At 48.1% G+C, this 9134-nt stretch overlaps 1 pseudogene; it reads right to left on the bottom strand.

Moving 5' to 3' along the window:
• Positions 1 to 956: 956 nt before the first annotated feature.
• Positions 957 to 9134, bottom strand: part of LOC109323862 — a 9389-nt pseudogene continuing 1211 nt past the window's right edge.

Genomic DNA, 9134 nt, shown 5'->3' with positions numbered 1-9134 from the left:
GAGATTGGCCTACCAGACTGGCCAGATTTCTCTTTGTTCAACATGTAATTCCTTGCCTTACAACAGGGTCCAGCCCATCAGAGCTTCTTATGGGTCATCGTCTCAAAACATGCCTCGACTGTGTTAACCCAGACCTTGTGAGAGACATGCAGTTTAGGAAAGAAAAGGAGTTGGACTCCGCATTGGCATCTGGTACCTTATGTCTTTTTGTTCCAGAAGAGACTGTGCTTGCTTGGAACTACGGGACACCCCCACAGTGGGTTCAATCTAAAATTTTAAGCGCCACAGGACCCATATCACATACAGTTTAACCTGATGACAGCCAAGTTTGGAAACGTCATGTGGACCAGCTGCTTGGGTGTTCTCCTACTGATAACCCTACTCATGAGCAATCTCCAAGCACCAGTCTACAACTGACAGAGATGGAGTCATTGGGGAAGTACTACCTGTTTCTACTAATGCAAACTCTTTGCCATCACCGTTAGAAGGAAGCATTGCTGTTGATTCTCCATATAGATTAACAGAGCCATCATCTGCTGAACCCCTCACTGAGTCCGGTTCTATGGGAAGACCTCAGCAGAAGCGAAGTCCTCCCACATGGTTGGCTGACTATTCTGTCTGGGGGAAGGGGTGTTGTGTCTTGTTGTGTTTCCCTTGCACTGTCCCTTGCAGGCCAAAGCCCTCATGTTCAGCACTGCAGGGTTCAGTTTGCTTGTGGCAGTTTTGCAGCACTGGGGACTCCAGGTTCTCTGCCGTGAGAAGCCAGGGGACATGTTCTTGGTTCCTCTCTTTCCACAGGACTGGGCTGGGCCAAGTCAGAGGCAGAGCAGGTATAAGTTCTGCATACATCTACTGATGGCAATTGTCAAGATCCACCCTGGATATGATTCCAGAGAGTTATAATAATAAATGACTGTTAGTTCAACCCAGGAGTGTCCAGAGTGTTGTTGCTGAACTCATAATGTATCAGAATCCACAAAGGCGAATATTTTGATAATAAAGTGCTGATAGTTAGTGGGGAATTGCAGCCCCAAGTCAGCTTCCACTAGTTGCATTTGGTAGTTGTCTCCTGCATATGGACACCTGGGGAGAAGGAGAACAGCAGTGAGAGGCTTCCCTACACTCCCTCAGGCCTCAGTTGTCACCCTGCTCTCCCCAGGGACTCACCCATTCCCCAGGATTGACCGTTCTGGCTCTTGCTGGGGGCTGGCATGGGGGTGGCCCAGCAGTGGTGCAGAGCCAGAACCAGGTGTGGCTTGCATCAGTTCTCTGCGAAGTCCAACCTCTACATAGATGGGGTCAGGCAGAACTTTCACCATGGGATGATCCCAGTCTGTGCAGTAGGAGTCATAACTCTGCTCTGGGGTGGAGAAGGGCTCACAGGAGTCATTCTGGGTCTACAGCAGATAAAGCAGCAGGTCCCACCCCACCCCAGTATCTTCACAGGCTATATAAAGGAGGGCTTCCTCCCAGCCGTATGCTCCATTACTCCAGTACTGGTCAGGAATAGGCCAGGGTAGGAAGCAGGGTTGCAAAGGTGCTGTCCCTTACTCTATGCAGGCAAAGAAGAGATGGAATCTGACTGTCCTGCTGTTCAGAATGGGGTAGTTTAATGTATGGATACACAACAGTTTTTCTAAAGCCCATGTGCTTCTCAGCCTCTTGCGGGCTCTGGTGGAGTGTAGCTTTCCCACATAGCGCTTCACTCAATGCAAGTGACTCCTGCCATCTGATGGCAACGTGCTGTAATAGCACCCTCTGTAAACGGCTAACTTGGGTGAGCAGGTTGTCTGTCCACTGCTTATTGTAGGATACATTCACTGTAGACTAACAACTAGTGTATCGCTCTATAACAAACATGTGGTGTTTCTTCACTCCTAATGAAAAACGCGTTAGTAAAAGGCCAGACAGACCAGGGCCCCAGGATTCCTTTTACCAGAGATCCCCAAAGATTGATATGGTCCCTCGTCAGATTTGGTATCAAGTGATCTTTAATTGTAATCCCTAGGCTTATTACAAGTATTCTTCCTTGTAATACAACCTGACAAGCAGTTCCTTCAGTCATTACAACAGTGACCTTCGGTGGTACTGGCTTCAGATCCTCTGCTGGGTGTGTGGGATGTTAGTTTCTGGATTCCTTGTTGTTGAAACACAAATTCCAAGGTTGCTCCTGTCTCCCCAGGGTGGCAACACAAACACACACCATCTCTTTTTTTGTCCGCTACTTTTGTAACTTTTTCATCTCAAACTGTCCAATCCTTAAGTTTCTTACCTGATCTTTTTAGATAAGGTATTCCAATCCTATTCCATTTTATGGTTTCCCTTCGTTCTAGGGAAACTACTGTACCTGGTTAACGCACCATACCAATCACAGCACTCACTTTTCCCACTGCCTTATAAGGTACTCTGTACAATTTAATTGCTTAGTTCTGGGAAGGCCTGAACATAACTCAGTTTTCCTGTTACATAGGGCATTAGCTTAAAGTGGTACCTTTCCCACCTAGCACCTCTCTCCTGTAACTTCCTCCCCCTGGCCTTCATATATTGGCTTCAGCCTCCCTACCCACTGAGTCTCAGTCTTAAGCATAAACCAAAAACTGCACTCAGGGACAGAAGTGCACCCTCCCAGGGGCTGTGGTGTTCCCCAACCTGTGGCAATGTGCAGTTCCAGAGCCAGGGGCCCAGTCTGGGATACAGCAGGGGGAGGAGGCAGTGTGAAAACCTGGATGCCGAGGCGCAGGAAGCTCCTGCTGGTAAGGTAGTGACAGTGAACATGTAACCTGATGGGGAGAAAAACCAACAAGTCTGACGATTGAGCAGGGTCAGGTTTAGAAGTGGAGCTCAGCATGGAGTGGAAGGAGATGGCTGAACCTCTCAAGCCCATCTGTGAGGAGGGGCTGCCAGCCTAGGGCTGCAACCCAGTATCTTTGTTAAATGATAGATTTCTGTAGATACCATTCCTAGCTCTCCTCAAACAACACTTCCCTTGAGTTTGAGTCCCTCTTAGTGCGAGTTGGGAGGATCCTGGCTTTACAGGATCCACAGACCTCTTACGGACACTGTAGTGTAACAGGTTTTGCAAAAATACTGGTCTTGAGCTTCCTTCAACAGAGGAGAGGCAGCTCAAGGCTCATGTGACAAGCAGAGATGGCTCCATAGGCACAGGGCTGAGGGGCAATTTAGAAAACAGTGATGTTACCTGTTATTCTAGGTGATAGACCCTAGTCACCAGATTCTCATGTCTTTCTCTGCCACCGGCTTATTTTCATACACGCTCCAGTGTCCATTCACCTGCAGTAAGATTAGGCAGTGATGCCCCAGCTGTTCTTCATTCAGGGGGTATGTTGTGGACACACTAGGAACCAGATATACTCCCCAGAAGGTCCACTGCACATCCAGTAGGGTTTGGCATTGGATTAACCTCAGGAAGAACCAGTTAGTGTGGCTTGTTCAAGACCTGCAAGGTCCCTGATGTTCTGTCTAGTGCTACCATCCCAGCCCCTACCTTTTACCTGGAAAGCGGTACCACAGGCAGAGAGTGGAAACTGATAAAGAATTAAGGCACTGCTCCTTGCCACTGGGGTGCAGCCAGCCCAATGCCACTAGCCAGATGCAGAGAGTCTAAGATCAGGGCTGGTAAAGTCGCATCCTCAGAGACCACAATGGAGACTTGGCCACGTGGTGTACACTATGGTGTCACTGGAAGCAAAAAAGTGGCAGGTCAGGCTGGAGCCCAGGGTTGCCCTCTCCCATAGGAGGCAGGCCAGGCTTGAGTTAGTGGAGCTAGGAGCCTGTGCCTTTCCTGTCCTCCTGGATGTCCCTGGCTGTTGCTGCCCCCTCCCTCCCACCCTATCTAAAGGGCAAGTGCTGGGCACAGAGATTGACAGGACAGGGGAGGTTCCCTAGGAGAGCTGCAGTGGCCAACAGGGAATGCACTGCAGATACTGGAACCCTGAAGCTGGGTCAGTTCATGGACATGGCCAAAGCACATAGAGAGTCTTCAGGCAGGAACAAGATGCTCCTCAGCCTTAGGCCAACTACCAGAGCACTATGTTACCAGCAGGACTAGGAACATACAAGCCCTCTTTGGCTTTAAATGCAAGATATTCAAGTTGCTGCCCCTCTCAACATGGGGCAATCAGTCACTCAGTTGGGCAATTCACACCTACAGTTCACCTGTGTTGCCATAGTAACAGGGATGTACCCTGTTACTAGGGCTGTAAGAACAGCTGCATTCTTCACAGTCTTCATAGATTTCACAGATTTCATAGACATTAGGGCTGCAAGGGACATCGGAAGATCATTGAGTCCCGCCCCCCCGCCCAAAGGGCAGGAAGTCAGCTGGGGTCATAGGATCCCAGCAAGATAAGCATCCAATTTGCTCTTGAAGGTGTTCAATGTAGGTGCTTGAACCACCTCCGATGGCAGGCTGTTCCAGACCTTGGGGGCTCGGACAGTAAAGAAGTTCTTCCTTATGTCCAGCCTGAAATGGTCTTGTAGCTGGAGTACTGCGTCCAGCAGTTTATGACCGTTCGACCTCGTCATCCCTTGGGGCGCTCTGGTGAACAAACTTTCCCCCAGATACTGGTGACCACCCCGATAAACTTGTAGGTGGCCATCAGATCACCCCTGAGCCTGTGCTTCTCCAGGCTAAAGAGCCCTATGGCTCTCAGCCTCTCGTCGTACGGTCTGTTTTCCGGACCTCTGATCATGCGTGTGGCTCTCCTCTGGACTCTCTCAAGCTTCTCCACATCCTTTTTGAATTGTGGGGCCCAAAACTGGATGCAGTACTCCAGCTGTGGCCTCACCAAGGCCGAGTACAAGGGGAGAATGACGTTCTGGGATTTGCTTCAGAAGCATCTATGGATGCACGCCAGCATTTTGGTCGCTTTACTAGCCACAGCATCACATTGCAGGCTCAAGTTCATGTCTCAAGGCTCATGTCTTCTGGAGTGACAGATGGGGAGACACAGGACATCGTGTCCTGGCTTTGGACAGCAGCACAGACGTGGGGGCTGGGAGCATCCAGGGCTACAGAGAAGCAGCTGGGAGTTTGCACAGCAAATCACAGCAGGGTAGAGACTGAGACTGGATGAGGAAAGGTGTAGGGACCATACACCCTTCTGCAGGACACACAGACCATATTTGGCTCAGCATCTTCCCTGAGGGTATTCCATTGGTTTGGAGCAGAGTGCAGGCATGATCTGCCAAGTACCGGAGCAGAGACTCCTCATTCAATTCCATGTCTGTTAAAGAGAGCAGCAAGAGCCACAGATGGAAAGGGGCAGTATCATAAGTTGAGGTGCTGGGCCAGGGACAGAGGCCTTGGGCCAAGGCTAGATGTGCTGTTAGAGGCAAGTCATCAGTCCCAACCAGATTTGGTAGGTGCCAGTGAAATACTGACACTGGTCCAGACCTTCACGGTGCAGGGTGGTGCTCACCTCAAAGGATCTTTCAGATGAGTGAGGTGAGGGATGCTGGCCCCACGAAGGCTACCTTACCAGAGGTGGCAGAGAAAGGAAGCAGAAGGGTCTTCTCAAGGTAGGTATAGCAAGATCTACCTTTTCCTGACCGGAGAGCCACAACCTCTGGAGACAGTTTTCAGAGCAGTCTGGCACAGGCTGGTATTCCTAGTCAGGTATTCCTAGTCAGATTCTTACCTGACAGAGCAAAGGGGCACTTGAATGTCTTTTCTTCATGGAGGACTCTTTGGTCAGCAGCACCCATCCCTTCAATCCCAATCAAGATCAAATAACTGTCATTCTGGGGAAGAAAGACCAAAGAAGTCAGGACTGTTAGAGCAGCATTAGCAGAAGCCCCAGCCCCAGCCCCAGGTCACTCACCCACTCAAAAACATAACAGCCAGCGTAGGAGGCTTTTATTTTCCAAGAGCCATCTGGACCTTGGGACATCCACATACTACAGCTGGAATCATTCTGCAGAGCGTGCAGTTTCCTTTCATTATCTAGGAGCACAAGAGGAAGGAACAAAGGGGCTTCAGCATCTATGTTACAGAGGAGGCTGGATGCAAGATTCAGCTCACTAGCTACTGTATCACCTTTCCATATGGGACATGATCTTGGCTAGCTCTAGGGCCTACATAAGAGAGGTATAGAAACAGGGCTGTGCCAACAGGGGAGTTCTATTTTCTAGCCAAAAAAAAGAAAAGAAAACAGGGACAACCTAAGTAGTTGGTTCAAACCAAGAGGAGGTGCTTCATTCTCCTGTCCTCCATCCTCAATTTCCTCTTTTTTTAGTTAGAATTATTCACTGTACTTAATAAGCTGTATTTTTTGGAACTGTACCTTCTGGAAAACAAACTACTTCTGAAGCCAGTTTCAACCTGCTCTGGATACACACAGCCAAGCTTCAGAGCAGTTACACACCACAGCAGTGGTGCTATGTGTATATAGCTACTAGTCCCTTTAAACAATTAATCAGTGTCACGAGGGAGGATCCAGCCTCTAGAATGTGATATTTTAGAGGACTGAGTGGGAGGGGGGATTCAGCCCCTTCCTCTCATAGTAGTTGGCCCTGGGGCAACATACCACTGCAAAATTCTCATGGTGGTGACTTCTCTTAACCCAAGCACTCGCTGTAAGGGAAACACTATCTCCCTGGCTTGAAGGCGGAGCAAGCTGCAGGCTTTTTTGGCCACAAACCAGGAAGTTGGGAGCAGGCAGCAAGCCATCCTGAGTCCCCAGAACAAGAGCAAGGGGGCTACTCAATACCCAGAAGCACATAGCACCCAATGGGTATATCCTCTGCCACATAACACCCACACTACTCCTTGCTATACGAGCATGAACATCTATTCCTATGGCTTCCCTGGATCCTTTATACTCTGGAGGCATCTGGAAGCAGGCTGAGCCCAGGTGCAAATGGTTCCAGCAGCCAAGTGAGACTAGCCCAGCCCAGCCCAGCCCAGCTCCTCCCCTAAATCCTGGTAATACCCTCCTGGGGCCCTCAACTGGTGCTGCTCAGCTCATCACCACTCCCTTAATCTTTTGTGAAGAGGAACTTTGAGAATTGAGGGTGATGCCCTCCTTCAGGAAAGAGAAGGAGATGAGTCTGTGTTCCTGGCACAGTCTTGCCTAGTAATTCCTTTTGGAGCCCTGACACACCAGTGAAACCTAGCATTTGTGAACTACAATGGGCACATGTATAATGGGATACTTATCCACTGCCACTGGCTATTGTTCTGTTTGAACCATTCCCCTGAGGCTTATGGTCACTATGATGGTTCCTGCAATGCTGCACACTTGAGTGTACATGCAGACTGGGGCATAGGATCCTAGCTGCAGTGATGGGCCCACTGCTCTTATGAGCAGCCTACTTGAATCTCTCTGAGAGACAGGAAGTGAGGCACAGGCAGGGAAAGGCATCTGATTAATCATCACAGAGAAAGCTTTGCCTCCCAACAGCTGTGTGAGTGTTGCCATCATCTACCTTGGAAGGTCACATATGATCCCAACTCCCAAACTCATACTCCTAAAAATTCCCCTCAGAATTACAACACTTGGGCCAGGATTGAAACTAAGCACAGGAGCTTTCTGACAGTAGTCCTGATGAACATGTGTGATCATATAGGCACTCTTGCAATGGTGTTGTGAGGATTCTGCATTTACCTACATGTGTTTCCACTGGGAAAGGGCAAGGACTGTAGCAGTTATTATGTGCCCTGGTTTTCACAAGAGCTCTTTTTTACATTTTGTAGTATTAGTGCTGGGTTAAGATAACATCCTAATGAGCAAAGTGCTCTAAGTTCATTACTGGTCTGGTGGCAAGACAGACCCTTAAGAACAGCCTGAAAACTCTCATTTTTGCAACTGTGATAATCTATATGTCTAGAGCCTAAAATTCTTCAGTAGATGCACTGCACCCTCCTGTGGCCACACTTGGCAAATGATCCCTTGGAAATGCTTGCAAATGTTCACCTTAAACACCTTAAACTGTTCACCTTAAACACTGGTAAGTGACACCCCTATCCTTTCTCTGAATAGTCAGAAGAGAGAGGGGTGATTTTCTCTCAGTATCTCCCTTGCCCCCTCCTTTCCTGCCTTCAGCAATACAAATACAGATCATGTTAATTCCTTTATGTATTCCCTTTCCACCTCTCTTGAAGTGATCATTAGGATATTATTTTTGTACAGAAGCAATACATATTGGCCTCAGCTAAGATCACGGCTCTATGAGATGTGAAAGAAGTCCAAAGACAACACACCAGTCACAGCCTACGAAGGTGGCAGGATTGTAAATTTGTAACAGATTTTGAAGCACAAATTACTGTCTGTCCTTTTGGCATCAGAACAGACAAAAGACAGTCTAAGAACAGACATAAAAGCTATACCAGCTGATGTAGTGAGAATCAATGTTTATTGCCGAGGGTCAGACAGCCCTGTGGGAGAAGCTGCCTAGTCATAAGTGCACAAACACTGGTACAAGCCCTAGAGAAGTCATATGAAGTCATTTGAAGACCTTGGGGACACATGTATAGAAACACATGAGTACTTAGGGCAGATGCAGCCTTCAACAGAATAGATGCGTTTGACAAGTGCTACCAGGAACCTATTAAAGACAAAAATGCTCAAGAGATAAAAGAACTATGGACGAAGTGATAGAAGGCAGGTACGTGCCAATGAATGACTTTCATCTCACCTCCATGCACACTTCAACACAATATTTTCTGAGCAACTAAAGACACAAGCACCATGTGATAACAGTCATCATTCTCAATAGTGGCCTTCAGCTGAAGTTCACTGCTTGACAAAAGCAGTTGATATGAATCACTGTATGCTCATCAGAAAAAAACAGATATCCTGTGTGGTTGTTGCCTCCAGGAATCCTGGGATACTTATACTTTAAGTGGATAATTACAGCAAAATGATGTGTAAGCAGCTTTGGATAAAACCAGTACATCAAAAGCATCCTATTTTTTTCATTTGTGAGAAGCTACACTATGGCCCACTGTTCTAGGAACTCCGCTACCACTTCAGGTAGGGGTGAACTGGTAGAGATTTGGAGCTGATACCAATGGCTAATTTATAATGAGCCATATCGGCTAATGATCTGATTACCGATATGTGGCTGGGCAGCTTAGAGAGCAGCATCTAGCTGGTAAGTGTGTTGTGGGG

Source organism: Crocodylus porosus, unplaced genomic scaffold (genome assembly GCF_001723895.1).
Source record: "Crocodylus porosus isolate Cpor-Errol unplaced genomic scaffold, CroPor_comp1, whole genome shotgun sequence".
Classification (NCBI taxonomy): Eukaryota; Metazoa; Chordata; order Crocodylia; family Crocodylidae; genus Crocodylus; species Crocodylus porosus.
The sequence above is the reverse complement of the archived record's forward strand: the minus strand, read 5'-3'. Positions and strand labels throughout refer to the sequence as shown.